At 42.7% G+C, this 16,241-nt stretch overlaps 1 long non-coding RNA gene and 1 pseudogene across 3 annotated transcripts; one reads left to right on the top strand and one right to left on the bottom strand.

The window, feature by feature from the left end:
• Nucleotides 1-7,309: 7,309 nt before the first annotated feature.
• On the top strand, nucleotides 7,310-12,739 carry LOC123038819 (uncharacterized; annotated as a pseudogene). The gene is made up of 2 exons (XR_006417938.1): nucleotides 7,310-10,733; nucleotides 12,257-12,739. The product of XR_006417938.1 is annotated as an uncharacterized protein (transcript).
• A 751-nt stretch (nucleotides 12,740-13,490) lies between these two features.
• Nucleotides 13,491-16,234, bottom strand: LOC123038808 (uncharacterized). 2 transcript variants are annotated; one of them, XR_006417937.1, is made up of 4 exons: nucleotides 15,512-16,234; nucleotides 14,308-14,991; nucleotides 13,883-13,981; nucleotides 13,491-13,708 (listed from the first exon to the last, which is right to left on the bottom strand). It is a non-coding gene; the product is annotated as an uncharacterized lncRNA (long non-coding RNA). The 2 variants fall into 2 exon arrangements; XR_006417936.1 differs by having other exon boundaries at nucleotides 14,308-16,234.
• Between the last annotated feature and the right edge of the window lie 7 nt (nucleotides 16,235-16,241).

The following is a 16,241-nucleotide window of genomic DNA, read 5'->3' as shown; positions in this document are numbered from 1 at the left end:
TTTTTTCTCCTTTAAATAACTTGGTACTTAAAAAAACCTCCAAAAATTTAAAAAAGAACTTTTAAGTAAATTTTTGAATAAAGCATAAAATGATTGTGTCGCATATTCAAAACATGTTTGCAATTTTTAAAACAAATGTTTGGGAAATCAAAAAATATTCATTATTTTTAAAATTTTGTTTATTACGAATTATTAATGAAATTGAACAAAATGGTCGCCAAAATGTTATCGGTGATGCAGCAAAATGTTGTCATGCTCATTGAAGTTTATGATTTCTTTCTCCCGTTGCAACGCACGGGCCCTTTTGCTAGTAATAATAAAGCACGGATTGACTCCGTGGGTTCACTGTCACAATACGCTTCTTCCCGTGAATTTACGCTTTCAGTTTTTTTCACCTATATTATTTTCTACATCCGAGGTGGTACTATTGCTTCTTACCATCGAAAACTTAGTGCGGTACTGTCCAAACGAAACCTGATATGCCACAACCAGCTAGCGTGGGCTCAGCCCATCAAACAAACCAACCAAACGCAATGGTCTTGGTGGGGATCGAACCCAGGACGTTTATTTCCATCTATTGGCCTACAACCAATCATGCCATGTATTGCCTGTGCTAGGCCGTCCAGTTGTACGAGAATCAAGCAGCCAGTGAAAAAAAGGGACGGCCAATAAAAGAAGGATTCGGGGGACATGCATGGCTCTCCCTGCGAGAAGAGCAACTTAATTATATAGAGCCAAGAGCCATGCATGCCCACAATCACGTCCCAGCCACCTTGGAGTTTGACCAGGGAGTCACGATGTCCATGTCCGCCGTATAGAAGAGCTACGCAGCTGTAGTTAAACAGGATCAGCCACGAGATTTACCTATAAAAGAGCAGCTGAAACGACGCATCAATTCATCAGGACGACTAAACGAAGAAAGTCACTCACCTATAAAAGAGCAGCCGCATCAACAAACAAGCAAAGAGAGCCATATTATAAGAAAAAAATCCGCTGCACAACACCGGCCGCTTGTAGGAGATACGGGACTCCTTAAAAGAGCAAAAGGCGCAGCCCAGTCCCCGTGTGGGGGTGGGCACACGACGAGAAGACCTCATGCGGGCCGCTTGCTCAACATTTTTCTTGGTCACTGTCTCCCTCCAATCAGCAAGCAGTACATGTCTTAAGGAGTGCGGCGTTTCGGTGACCAGACTCATCTGCACCCATTCAAAAAAAAATTCAAAAAAAAAATTCAAAAGATTCCAATCTACTTTTGCGTGGTAGACAATCTATCACATGAGGTCCGCTCCAAATTTTAGATCATTTGTACTTCTGAGAAGCTCTCAGCAAAAAAGACAAATCGGGTCAGAACTCAGAACAATGCATGAACAGTAAACATTTTTACAGATCCCGAATTTGTCTTTTTTTGCCGAGAGCTGCTCAGATGTCCAAATGATTTGAAAATTGGAGCGGACCTCACGCATTAAATTGTCTACCACACACAAAAAAATTGGAAGCTTTTGAATTTTTTTAGTATTTGTTTTTATTTTTTCGTAAGGGTGGGTGCAGCTGAGTCTGGACTCAGAAGTGGATTACCGTGTCTTAAGTTACTTTTTTTTTTGCAGGAAACGTGTCTTAAGTTACTATTTTTATTTGCCCCAATGACAGTGCCCTTAATAAGCTACGTATATTGCCTCAGTGTCATGGAATTTCCTATTACGTGTGTGTATGTAGCGTGCTCGGAGCCGGATCCCCTGACGTACGGCCCCCTGCCGTTGGGCCGCTGACGGGTGGGTCCGGGCCCACACGTCAGTGTGTGGGCCGTACGTCAAACGAGCCGCGTCCAACGTGCTCCCATTAATTTGATCCATTATGCAATTTTTTCATGATTGATTCCGTAATGTACCTCTCCATACACAACAACAGGGCCGGGCCCTGGTGTATGGCCGAAGGGGCGACCGCCCAGGGCCCCGGCCGGAGGAGGGGACCATGATCTGGTATGCTTGTATAAATAGAAAAGAAAAAATGGAGGAATCGAGATGGGCTAGGCCCAAAGAGTTGATTGCTAGGATAGGAAAACATGATTAGGTTTGGCTCAGAAAAAGAAAGAAAAGGAAAACGTGATTTGTTGGGAATAATTTAGGGTCTATGGTTTACCCACTATTCCTCTGCGTTTATTCGCGGTGCCGCTCACACTTCGCATGTTTGCGGCTAGGGCCTTAAAAATCTTAGGACCGGCCCTGCACAACAAATAATAGCTTGTGAAAGTTCAAATTAAGTCCAAAAGTATTGAATTTTTTTACACTCGTCTTGCATAAGGAGAGTAGGTCGCCGAGTACGCAATATCAAATGGAATGTATAAAGGAACAAATTAATTTGGTTGAGTTACGAGCTTGATCATGTGAATTTAAACAAGCGATGCGGATGTAGATTAAGTTTGAACTATATGACGTAAGGGTGAGAGCAGACTAAGTCTAACCTATATCTAGATTATATAAATGCATCAACCTCTTATTCATGAATCTCATGGTGTGTAGTTGGTAATAACGTTATTCCTCTCTTAAGTAAATGGTGTAGGTCTTGCCGTTTTAAAATGGAATTTTACTCCGCTTAACTACATCTTTTCCATTTACATCATGATTCCAACCATTTCGAAATGGCGCATCAACAATATAAACTCAAATTTCTTTGCCGATAAGTTACTTTGTGGCACAAACCAAATAAACTATAATTATCGAATACGCAACATTTTTCTTGGCAAAATTGAGTTGGACCGATGAGTACTTAATTTAACAAAAAAAAGACAAGTTAGCCATGAAGATTGAATGTTCACGTCCATCGTCAATATGGTGGAGGTTGTGTCTACGCCGGCGGCGACCATAGGTGATTAGGACTTCGACGGCTACGAGATCGGTCACTTGGATGATGGAAAACACTACGATGGATCAGAGCATATGCCATGAAGTACAAGGACAGGAAGTTCGTTCACAACACTGACCCACGCATCCATCAATGATAAGGCCCTCAAGCCGACCTCGCCCATGCCACCATGTGTCGCATGCTATTCTTCGTGTCGCCAATGGGTCCATATGATTCATCGTCAACGGCTACATTCTCTTTGACCACACCTCCATCCACATCTCCATTGATTCACTTCGACCTTATTTGCACTTCTGTTGGCTCGTCGTTAACGATATCTATTCAGGTAAAGTTTGCTTTCTAGGCTGAGTTCCATAAGATCTCCACGGTTTGAATCGTTAGTGGTGTGTACGGATTTATTTCTCCCTTTGCAACACATAGTTTCTTTTACTATACCTACTAATATAGGGAGAAGTACTTTTGCCTATCCGTCATAATTTTGCGGAAAACCCCCTGGCATTCTTTGAAATTAACCCGCGGTCCTATTTTAATCTATATCTACTCATAAAGGGAGAAGTGCATCTACCCGTCAACGATTTGCTCTTCTTTTTAGAAAACCCTATAATCTTTTGGTTAATCAACCCACGGTCCATCCACTATTTTTGGGTAGATTCAAATGAATTTTAAAAATATCCATATATCTTTTAAACCTAACTCTAATTTTGCACGTTATATATAAAAATTGACTAGAAAAATATGTAGAATCTGAATATGATGTCGTTTTACCTGTTAAATATTTATTTAATGATATTTAGGATGCAATTTTAATCAACAGTGCACGATCCAGCTTTCCTTCATACCGGCATATATCCGGATTGGAAATCAAAACCTCGGCAAAATAAGTTTGGAGGCGAAAGAAATCATCTATTACCATGCATGCACGCCTTGGCAAACCTTCCAGGAAAAAAAATAGATTCCTCATCTTATGCGGAGAGACAGACACCTTAGAATTGACCACATTCAAATGTGTTATGATTGTGTGAGTACAGCGGTCACCGTTGACAAGGGAAGAAAGAAGGATAAGTGGCAACACAGATGGGATGCACCATGGATCTATTGGAGTCTTCAGTCATGGTTATTGTGTTAGGGACGTGTAGTTTTTTAAACCGTTGCAACGCACGGGCTCTTTTGCTAGTAGTAATAAAGCACGGATTGACTCCGTGGGTTCACCGTCACAATGCGCTTCTTCCCGTTATTTTACACTTTCACTTTGAATTTTAAAACTTATTTGAGGTGGTACTATTCCTGTGGGTCAAAAACATTATGATCCTGCCGGTATGATTAAAACTTGGTCCTCTGTACGTTGGCCCAGCTTGCAACGCAGGGAGGAAAAAAGGCCCAGCTTGCAACTCAGGGAGGAAAAAACACTTGGGCCTTCTGGCTCTACGTTGGCCCATTTTCAGTGCAACGCAGGAGGTAAAAAATACATGCTTGCGATAGGATTTGAACTCACAACCTTCCACGCAATACCTCTTCGCTTGGTTATTTATCTTCGCTTGGTTTTCTTAACACATAATTACCTTCCAGGAAGGATTTAGTCAGGAACGGAAGGCCTTGATTCGTGGGCTAATTAAACGAGATTTAAGGAAGGGAGGCCACAAAATGAGTCAGGAAGGAATTAATGCATGAGGAGTGTTGGGGGGCGCCCTGCCATTGGCTAATTCAACGAGATTTAATCCAAGCACGGAAGGAAATAATTATCCATGAGCAGGAACGAATGTGATGAATTTGGATTTAAAGAGGCGCGAGGTCACGTAATAAAAGAGCAAGGAAGGAAATAATTATCCATGAGCAGGAACGAAGGTGATGAATTTAGGGTAGGTGGTGTGAAGTTTGAAGGAAGATGGAAGTCCATTGAATTCAGGTTGTCACCTATGCGTAAGATTTACCTAATATTTTAGGTCAATTAAAAAGATTCTCTATTTTTTGAATTGCTATTTTGCTTTTGATCCAAACGATGTCCCATATATTCTTTTGATATCATAACCATATTTATTCATATTCATGTACAAAATGTGTCATGCAACTGACTGGAGATCAACTATAAAGTTAAAAAGATTTACCTAATATTTATTCTAAAATTTGTACTCTAAATTAAAATTGATTCAAATGATGTTCCATATTTTGTTTTGATATCGTAAACATATGTTTAGTCAGGTACAAAATTATTTTGAGACAATTAATTCACACTTGCTAGATTTCTTTGAGATGCTTCATGAAATGTCTGAACCTGAACTTATTCATAAACTTACATTTAATGTTAGACCACATTATCCTTAAATTTGATGCTAACTGTGTACCGGGGCAGTTCCTTGACCAGACCAATTGTGGATCATATGAACCAGTGTTTTCACCGTTGCAAAACACATGCGTTGTGCTAGGGAGCATGGGTGTGGTGATGGTGCATGCACCAAGTGCAGTTGAGAAAATAACTCACCATCATTATAAGTTCGCAAAATTACAAGTCGGCACGGGAAGGGGCTGTTGAAACATCATGTTCGAGTATGATGATCAAGCTCATCGCCTTGGGATTGATCATGTTTGTTATGAATATGCGCACAACAAGACCATCATGAACAATGATGGCGAAGGGAAAGAAATGGTAATGCAGATGGGTCAGTAGGGAAGTGTAAGGATTTGTTTCTCCCGTTGCAACGCACGGGCATTTTTGCTAGTTTTTTTAATAATAAAGTACGGATTGACTCTGTGGGTTCACCGTCACAATACGCTTTCGCCCAGTTGTAATACGCTTTTACGATTCGTATAGACAAAATCGTAATATAAACGAGGTGGTACTAAAATTCTGTTTTGCTTTATATACTTGGCATATGCGTTAAAAAGTTCACATCTGGACCACGCTCGTGGCCACTTGGGCTCCCTTCGTCCATCGCTGCACGTGTATGGGCTTCCTACGTCCCCTGCGCGTGTCCACGCCAGGTTTATTTTTCCCTAAAAAAGGCTAAAATAACTAGTGGGATGGAGATTCGAACCAATGACCTTCTTTCTACTAGCCTGCAATGGGAGGAACGTGATGACCAACTGCAACAGCTAATTTTTGTGAACAAATTCGAGTTGCGCTTTATTTGTATAATATGGTCTTCAACCTGTAATTAGATCAGGATTGGGCCTGGGCCGTTACTCTTGCGGCTGGGCCGCGTGCACATGGCTTCATCAACGTACAAAAAATAGAGCCCACCCTACAGTATTAATGTCTTTGGATATTTCATGTTGAATAATCCCACATGGCTCCAATCACATTATTTTCACTAATTTATATATGTTTGAAAACATTGTATGGTGTGAGCTAATTAAAAGGACTCCTCGCATGGAAGAGGGGAAGTGCTTTGGAGGCTTGGAGGCTGCATGATACATGGGATATATTGAAAATTCGCTTAAGAAGTAGTGGCTCATATGTGATGCAAGAGGTGCTTTGGTTGGGCTTAATATTGATGCAAGAGGCTCATGTGTGCATGCGTGCAATAGTAGGCTGGGATTCTTCAAAGAATTTGTGGCTTTGCTAGGAAATGGAATTATGGAAGTTCAAAGAAGTTGTGGCTTCATTGAAAATGATGGAAGCGGTGCTTGATCGTTGCGTGCATGCTGCCCATAAAACCCCACAACTCCGGTTTGATACATGAAATTTGTATCATTTTTTCATCTTCTCCGCTTTATCTTCTAAAAAAATATGCCCCTGTCACCAGATGAAACAGTCCGGATACTACACTGTTCACGCCAACCGAAGACATGCCCTGTTTCAACTTCCGTCTGGGCTCCATGCTCATTTACTCCAACACTAGAGATAGAGATCAACATCACGAGCGGTTGTGGACGTCTTTGCGATGCTGTTTTCAACACCTCAACTCTGCGCTCATCCATGCTGGCACTATGTTCGAACCGCATTTGTCGCCTGATTCGTCGCAACCGAGTTTGCTCCGATCATAAACATGCTTACATGTCGCATTGAAGTAGGACGGTGCAAGGACACCTTTTCTCCCGTTGCAACGCACAGGCATGTTTTGCTAGTAAGTCCTAAATCCCTAAAAAGTCCCTACCTGTTTGATTCCTGGGACTTATAATTCTCTATAAGACCATATTACAACTAAAAGTCCATGTAAGTCCCTCCTTGAGAGTCATAAGTCTCAAATGCCCACTTTAAGTCCCTATAAATCTCTCCTGTCTAGTTTAGATGAGACTTATAAAGACTTTTTTAAGTCTCTAACTCAATAAATTCGTGAAAACAAACACCCTAGCAGATGATGAGTGTCGACGAGATCAATCATGGTCGAAGGGAAAACGGACTCGGAGATCAATCCGCCTGGGCCTCCCTCGTCTCCCACTCCGTCTCGGTTGCATGACACAGGAGCTGAGCGCGCGTCGACACGTTGGTGCACACGCGTCGCGGTCGCTTTTCCACGCGCCACGTCTCAGGCCAAAGCCCCCGCCCGTCGTCACTCACCAGCAGCCACCGTCAGGGCCACCTCACCGCCCATCCAAACCCCGCCGCCTCCCACAGCACCACTCCGAGTCCGACACCGACTTCAGCGTCATCCCATGAGCATGGTTACCGACGAGGTCGGATCCGCCGGCACCCACGGCCAGGACTGCCTTCCCCGCTCTCGCAGCCCCCGTCCTGAAGCAGCTGACGGCGGCGGCGGCGGCGCTAAGGACAGCTGGGCACGCGAGCTGCTGCGGCGCGGATGGGGCCTGAGCCGGACGGCCGCCATGGCCGGCGCCGCGGCGACGGCCGCGCCGGTCGTGGCCCCGCCGCTGATCGTCCTCTCCGCCGCCGGCGTCGCGCTCTCCGTCCCCTTCGCCGCCTACCTCGCCAGCCTCGCCGCCGCTAACCACCTCACCGGCGCGCTCCTCCGTTCCTGTCAACCGCCGCCGCAGCCGTGCCCCCAAGAATACGACGACCTGGAGCAAGAATTCCTCGACGCGTCTAAGGACAGCTGGGCACGCGAGCTGCTGCGGCGCGGATGGGGCCTGAGCCGGACGGCCGCCATGGCCGGCGCCGCGGCGACGGCCGCGCCGGTCGTGGCCCCGCCGCTGATCGTCCTCTCCGCCGCCGGCTTCGCGCTCTCCGTCCCCTTCGCCGCCTACCTCGCCAGCCTCGCCGCCGCTAACCACCTCACCGGCGCGCTCCTCCGTTCCTGTCAACCGCCGCCGCAGCCGTGCCCCCAAGAATACGACGACCTGGAGCAAGAATTCCTCGACGCGTCGGAAGGGTACGGACAAGAGGCTCCGGCGTTCGGCCATTTGGATACCGAAACAGAGCAGGGCATCGTCGAAGAGGAAGGCGGGAGCGACACTTCGCTGCCCCTGTCACGGGATCCCGGTGCGCTTGCCGGCGACGAGGCAGAAGGTGAATTTTATGCCCAAGAATTTTCTCCACCATCAAAGCCACTGCTTCAAGGAGAGGATCATCTGGTTCAGAAAAGAGGAGAAGATGAATTTTCTGCACCATCAAAGCCACTGCTTCAAGAAGAGGATACTCTGGTTCAGAAAAGAGGAGAAGATGAATTTTCTGTACTGGATTCAGACCAACAGTCATTGCAATCAAACAATTGGAAGGGAAAAGAGGATGTCGTGTATTCTGAAAACAATGAAGAGGATGACAGAACTATGGAGGAAAACAGGCCTGCAAAGGAGACGGTGTTGCAAGGCTTCTGTTTTCCTGAATTGGGCGTGCCAGCCTCCGGTCACGACGACAATGTGGTCCGGGAAAAGGGAGAAGATGAGTTTTCTGTACAGAATTCAGGCCAGCAATCAGTTCAATTTCAGTCAAAGAATTTTGGTGAAAAAGAAGAACATGATGGGAAAACTATGGAGGAAAATAAGCCTACCAAGGAGACGGTGTCACAAGAGGCTCCGGCGTTCGGCTATTTGGATACTGAAACAGAGCAGGCCATCATCAAAGAAGAAAACGAGAGCGACACTTCGCCGCTGCTGCCACGGGATCCTGTTATTTACGAAGCGTCTGCGCCTGCGTTTGCTGACAAGGAGGTGGAGGAGGAGGTGCAAGGTGAATTTTCTGCCAAAGAATCTGGCCATGGTTCATACATATCGAACCGCGACAACAATACAGAGGAGCACACACCATTGGAAGGAAGGGAGTCTACTCTAATGGAAACACTACCGAGGGGCTTTGGTCTTTCTGCATCTGCAAAGCCACTGTTTCCAGAAGAGGATAATGTGATTCAGGAAAAGGGAAACGACAAAGAAGCTGAACAAGTAACAGGCAAGCAATCAATTCAATCAAAGAATTGGAGTGAAACAGATGATGACGTGTATTCTAAAGAAGAAAGTGATGGTAAATCCATGGGGGAAAATAAGTCTATGGAGGAGATGGTGTCGCGAGGCCTCTGTTTTCCAGAATCGCATGTGCCAGTATCAGGCGAAGACGATGACAATGTGGTCCAGGAAAAGGGAGAAGTTAAATTTGATGCACAGAATTCAGGCCAACAATCATTTCAGTCAATGAATTTGAGTGAAAAAGTAGAAGAGGATGGCAAAACTACAGAGGAAAACAAGTCTACCAAGGAGACACTGTTCTATGGATCATCTGTGCCGGCGTCAGGTGATGAAGACAATGTGGTTCAGGAAAAGAGAGAAGGTGAATTTTCTGCAAGGAATTCAGGCCAACTACCATTTCAATCAAAGATTTGGAATGAAAAAGAAGAGGATGGCAAAACTACAGAGGAAAACAAGTCTACTGAGGTGACGTATTCGCAAGGTTCCTATTTTCCCGAATCAAGTGTGCCAACATCAGGTGATGAAAACAAGAAGGGAGAGGATGAATTCTCTGTACACAATTTAGGCCAGTATTCACTTTCATCAGACATCGGAGATAAAAAAGAGCATGGCATAACAATGGAGAAAAAGAAGTCTACCGAGGACATGCCACCACGAGACTCTGTTGGCTCTGAGTCACCAGCTCCAGTGTTCCATGGTGAAGACAACGTGGTTCAGAGCAAGGAAGGATTTGAAGTTGCAGTGGAGGGAGTGTTCGAAGAAGCTAATACTAATACCGATCTTGTTACGGCCGAAGTGGTTGATTCTCAAGTGGAAATTATTGTAATTGCCGCACCTGAGAGCGAGGTGCTGCCACCGAGTACTGATCTTGTAATGGCCGAAGTGGTTGATGTGCAAGTGGAGATTAGTGCAACTGCAGCACCAGATAGTGAGGTCCTTTCACCGAGTAACCTTGTGGCTCCTGAGTTGCATCCGGATATTGTTACAGGGGAAGTTAATGATGTGTATGTTGCATTGGTGCTGCTCTGGAACCTGAGAGTGAGGTGCTGCATGAGAGTAACCTTGCGGTTGGTGCTTCAACGGCAGATCCTGGTACTGGGGAAATTTCTGATGTGCAAGTCAACGTTGTTGCTGCTGCGAAGCCTGAAGATGAGGTGCTGCATGAGAGTGACCTTGCAGCTTGTGCTTCAACGGCAGATCTTGGTATTGGGGAAATTTCTGATGTACAAGTCAACATTGTTGCTGCTGCTGTGAAGCCTGAAGATGAGTTGCTGCCACTGAGTAACCTCACAGAATGTGAGTCACAGGTGGTTATTGAAACTGCACATGTTGGTGACATTGTAGGAATTTCTGCAATAGGACGCAATGTAAAGGATTCTAGTGATGTAGACAAACAAGGCATGGAATGCTGTTTTGTCCCAGTGGCGTCTATGCATGATACTGAAGATGTAATGTCCAGTGGGAGCACGCCGTATTTCTCCACCATGGGCGAAGAAATCGTTGACCTGTCCGATCAGTCAAGTGATGTGGGTTACACAGTGAGGAATGAAGCATTTAGGAGCAGAGTTGTTGCTGAGAGCGAGGTGAGTCAGTGACACATTTGTGCTTCTTACTGTTAATCAGATTATCTGTAGGATTTTGCCAAGAGTGGATATAAAAAATTGTTATTATATGGAGCAACCACATAGGAAACCAGGCTCAGCATTTATGTTGAAAGCCACTGCCATTCTGTAGATTTTACAAATATTTGACATTGTAAACGTACCCTGCCTGATTATTTATTTCTGCAATTTGATAGCTCGGCATGAAATGATCGAATATGATTTACTTATATTCAAATAATTTTATGTCGCTTTACTAGTAAGTGAAAACCGAATTGCTTGCGTGAAGTGTGGCATTCCCAGTTGATAAAACCATAGATCCACGATCTGGTGGTATGGGGATATGGAAAATAAGTGTCTTCATACAGCATGATGATAACATCATTTCTTAAAGTGGAAATTGCACAGATACGTAAAATTTGGGGCTGAGCTAACGCAAAACGTCAACTCTGTGGGATTATAATTAAAACCCACAACTCTTAAGACTAATCAGTGACAGAAAAACAGTCAGGGGTCCCATGTTTATTGTTTAAGTGACTAGAGGGACGGCTCGGCTTGAGAGCTTGGCTTAAGCCGACCTGAGCTCAGCTAACTGAAAATTGTAAATGTTTTGAAAAAAAATCTCAATTATCAAAATGGGGTCAAAGTTCCAAAATTTGTACATTTTTTTCTAAAGATTCGGCCAAATTTGGCTCAGCATTTAAAAAAATCTGAATAACTCCAAAATTTGATATATCTTCAATTATTAATCTGGGAAGTTTTCAGCCCATTTTTCCCTTTCCATTTAAAGTTTGGACAGATTTTATGAGATTCGGCCTTTGCCTTGCCCCTAATTACACAATTAGTATGTTTGAGAAGAGATTACACAAATACTCCCTCCGTTCCTAAATATAAGTCTTTTTAGAGATTTTAATATGGACTACATGCAGAGCAAAATGAGTGAATCTACATTCTAAAATCAGTATATATACATCTGTATGTAGTTCGTAATGAAATCTCTAAAAAAACTTGCATTTAGGAACAGAGGGAGTACAAAATATTTGGGGCTGAGGTAACACCAAAAACATAATATTTGGGGCTGAGCTAACACAAATCACAACTCTATGGGATTTTAACTGATACCCACAACTCTGGGACTAATCTGTATGTTTGAGAAGAGGTAGGGATTTTACTGTAGCCTTGCCCCTTCAGTTCTAGAGTTCAAATTGTATATGAGTGGAAAACTATAAAAAGACTAAAGCATTGTAAGCGTAAACGTAATAGTAATCACATCAAGTTGTGATGTCCGGAAAGCGGAAAGGCCAAAGCGAACAAATGTAGTCGCTCCTGGATTTCATCTGGATGCCTATAAGGCTACAACACAGATCACCACAGTATTTTCTTTTTGAAATGGACAGTTTGCCACACTGAATGCACAGTTGTAATGTCTCTAGCATAGCAGGATTTATATTTGTGCACTATTTCTTCCCCATGTCTAAGCATGATCTTCCTTGTTTTTCAACCAGGCTCGCTACACGGAAGAACAGTTGAGGGAACAGCTCGACACGATAAGAACAATAACCGGGTACAGTGCTGTGCCTTCTTCGACACTGGAAGGCGAGCTGGCAAGGCTGTACATATTCGTGGGCGTGGAGCCCCCCGTCGGCTCAAGCAATATCTCTGACCGCCTGATGGCGCTCAGTGCAGAAGTCCTGTTCTTGAAATCGATCATCGGAGTGGACTGAATATCTTAGATCTTCAAACTGAACTCTATCTTCCTGTATCTGTATATGCATAGTTGCAGCCGGTTCCTGTCCTCCTGTGGGATTTTAGATACTCCCTCCTTCTATCTATATAGGGCCTAATGCGTTTTTCGAGGCTAACTTTGACCAAGTGTTGGAGTAACTAGTAAAATGCCCGTGCGTTGCCACGGGAAACAACAATGAAACATTGGTTTTGAAAATTCTTGCTCATCTATTATTGCGAAAAAATGAGTCTTTTCTTGTAAAGCCAACATTTGAGGTCAGCAAGACTTCATTAGGATTTCCGAACTGGCCCTAATTTTTACCAGTAGAAGCTTTGGTGTTAACTTCATCCAAAAATATAATATACGATTGGATATGAGCTTATTTTCACCGATAATTGTTATGAAGCTACGCCACTCGCTGAAGCTGGTCTTTGGCAATCGATGGGCGGTCTTCGTCGCTCTGGTGACTCTTCAGGCTGAAGTGCAACCTTCTGAAGCGATGGGTCTGTCTGTGCGCCTCTTTCTTCTTCCTAGGGCTATGCCAACAAGGAGGTAGTGTTTCTTCTATTTGGGGCTATGTATGGCCTCGAGCCATACTGTCATAGCAACCTCGTTGCCTCAAGTGGCTCGTCCCCGACGGCAGCAAGATGCAACCTACACTGACGCAGGGACCTGATCATGTTTTTGTCTCTCAGTTTGAGGTCCTTTTTTGTAAAAGTCCATGGATTTGTTATGTATTTTCTTGTTTCTTTAGGGCCTAGATGTCATATGTGTTGTATCATGTTATTACGATGGTAATAAAGCTTCGGGATCCCTCCCTGTTAAAATAAACTTTGACAATAATGCCTGTAAATAAATAATGTTTTTCACTTGTATACTCTGCATGTACTCTTACGTCAAGCTCCCACATAGATATAAAATTACAGACATGTGATATTCAATCACCAATTCTATTATTTGTCTAATGAAAATTTTATTCTATTTTTCTTCTGGCTCTACGGACAATAGGAAGGTCACGGCAACCATACTGTTATACTCCGTATAACGTATCATCCTTACTACATGAAAAATGTGGTACATTACCACTACATGTACAATTCATATGACAAACAATAGTGGCCCGTAGCTCGTACAAGTGCAGTGTCCATGTTAGAAGGTTTAGCACACTTTCCTGCTTCATCCATGCTACAGTTGAGTACTGCAATATGAGTGGCAAAGTACAACCCTACAACTGTATTTCAAATAGGCATAAGAGAGAGAATATATTGCATTACTTCTGACCCTCCAGGAGTGTCTCTTCCTTGATGGTTCCAATAAATTGATATCCATGTTTGACTACTTCTATAAGAAATATAATGTTCCAATAAATTGGTATCCAGGTTTGACTACTCTATAAGAAACTTACTTCATGTAGTGTGTAGACACTTGAAGAAACATGTGTTATCTCATTCCAAGAAATACTGGAAGACTAATAGACATAGCCCTAGGCTAGTTGAAGTGGTTTCTGAAAAAGAAAATCATGATATTACAAATTGAAGTTGTTCACAAGAGAAATATCAGTTTAATTTGACACAGAGTTACAATACTGGGGAAACTGGGATTTACAAAGTAACTTCGAACTAAATAATATAGCAAAATCAGGTTATAAGGATTGACTTATTTCTGTTCTGAAAAATCTACGCATCATGTAAAATGCTAAATAAGTGCAGAATTTGTACAGTTAGAAATAGCAGACTTGCGACACACTAATCAGATTATCATGATGGAGCTCAGACTTGTAAGGCATTATAGATGGCAACACTGTCCATGTGAGTGACACAACTAATGTACCTTTGTTCAAACTTATAGTTTTGCAGGACATTATAAATGGCTTTAAAATCCAATTATGCTCTACCCTGCAAGCAGCCCACACTTGTGTTTGAACACAAATACCTCCTGGATGAACCAAGTCGCAGGATACACAAGCATCCAGATTATGGACGGATAATATAAAACATCTAGCTTGACAATGCACTTGTTCTTGGAGTAACCTGCAACAAAAACAACCATTCCTTTCCATCTACTATTAAATTTGAGACAGCGGTTTGCTCTGCTTCAGGTACTGCTATAGTGTAAGGATCGAGATTCTCTATGGTTCTTCCTTGTCTACAAATAGAAAAGAATAAGAAAAAAGTCCTGATCAATGCTATTGACAAAATTATGTGAAGTCCTTCTATCTCAGGCAAACTAACGGCGATGTTTCCCTACCACCATGATAGAGGAAGATAAATTAGGAACGTAAATAATCATCTTGCGTAAGCTGTGACTATAATCAAATATATTACCAAAGAACACAAAAGGCCCTGGAGACGTCGTGTAAATTAAAGTGATCAAGGAATAAGCTATAAACTAATTAGGACCATCAACTTTTTATACTGGAAGAGTTCATCTCTTATTACCTCTTTGTCATCAAGCCCACCTGATTTGGTTTCATATATAGATTGGAGTAGCATCTTGATCTCAACTGCTAAATTACTGCAAGGGTAAGTTGACCAAGTCAGAAAAAACGCTGATAATTCCTTGAACATGGTAATGAATAAACTATAATGGAAATACGGAAATCAGTTAGTAGAAAATTAGTTTTATGAGGAGCAAAACATTTGTGAGCAAAACTGAGCTGCAGTTTATAAAGTTGCAGAATTAGAGAAAGAAAATGCTTTGAAATCGACATTTGTAATGAAGAAGTACTGAATATAAGCTGCAACTATGAGATTGTTCACTTTGCATAGGTTTTACTTGTGCGTGCGGAGAATAATTTCAATTCCAGTTTATGGTTCATGTATATGGAACACCTTTAGCCCAGCACCCCACAGGACTTGAGCGACCCACACATCAATCACCTTGTGTACTATCTTTAGAATCACAAGCATATCTGCATGTAAGTGCTGCTAGTATCCTAATACAATAGCCAGGAATGACAACACCAAGTTCCCGACTGTCTTAACTGACAGACAACAATAGTTCCACTTCCACATGGTAGTTCAAGTTGACTGACCTAGTAATAGAATCAAACGATGTGCTCATAAGAATGATTTCTGTCAAGTCATGAGCAATTCTCTAAACTGGATTTCAAAGTTCACCAGAGCTTGGCTGAAAGACTGCAGTGCAGCGATGAGGACAGAGGAAGCTTCTTCTGTGTCCATGGGATCATCATCTTCAGTTTCTGATTCATCCTGTGACAAAGAGGGATTTCAGTGCGAGCAAGAAATTAAAGTGTATGTACAGACAAAAAAAACTATGCAAGGCTACAGATTCTGATGATACAAGATCAATTTACTTAAGCTCTTACACAAGAGCAGTGAAGGTCAAGGTGAACCTAAGGAAATATCATACTTGGCAAAAAAAAGTTGAAAGAAGACGATCAAATTAAAATCATGTAACTAAATACATAGAAGAATCTTCTTATAAATAAATCAGCCAACCAATATTTTGTCCGATATTCAAAGAGCTATGTTTGAATGACACTTCTATATTATACGATGCTCTATGCCAACAGATAAATGAGAGCAAAAAGAGTGTTATTAAAATTGTATGCATGCCTTATATATACCAACGGTCGTTCTTGAGAAATATTGTGGCTCATGCCTCATGACATTTAGAAAAAATTGGATAATATGTAGGTGCTAGCACTTTCCAGAAGGTACAAACCTTACAGGTTCACTCAAGCAAATACCACAAATCATATAATGGCACAAAAATGGTTTGTGGTTCACAAAATTACAGAA

The sequence above is a fragment of the Triticum aestivum genome, chromosome 1A (genome assembly GCF_018294505.1).
Source record: "Triticum aestivum cultivar Chinese Spring chromosome 1A, IWGSC CS RefSeq v2.1, whole genome shotgun sequence".
NCBI lineage: Eukaryota > Viridiplantae > Streptophyta > Magnoliopsida > Poales > Poaceae > Triticum > Triticum aestivum.
Note: the sequence above shows the minus strand (reverse complement) of the source record. Positions and strands in the feature narration are given on the sequence as shown.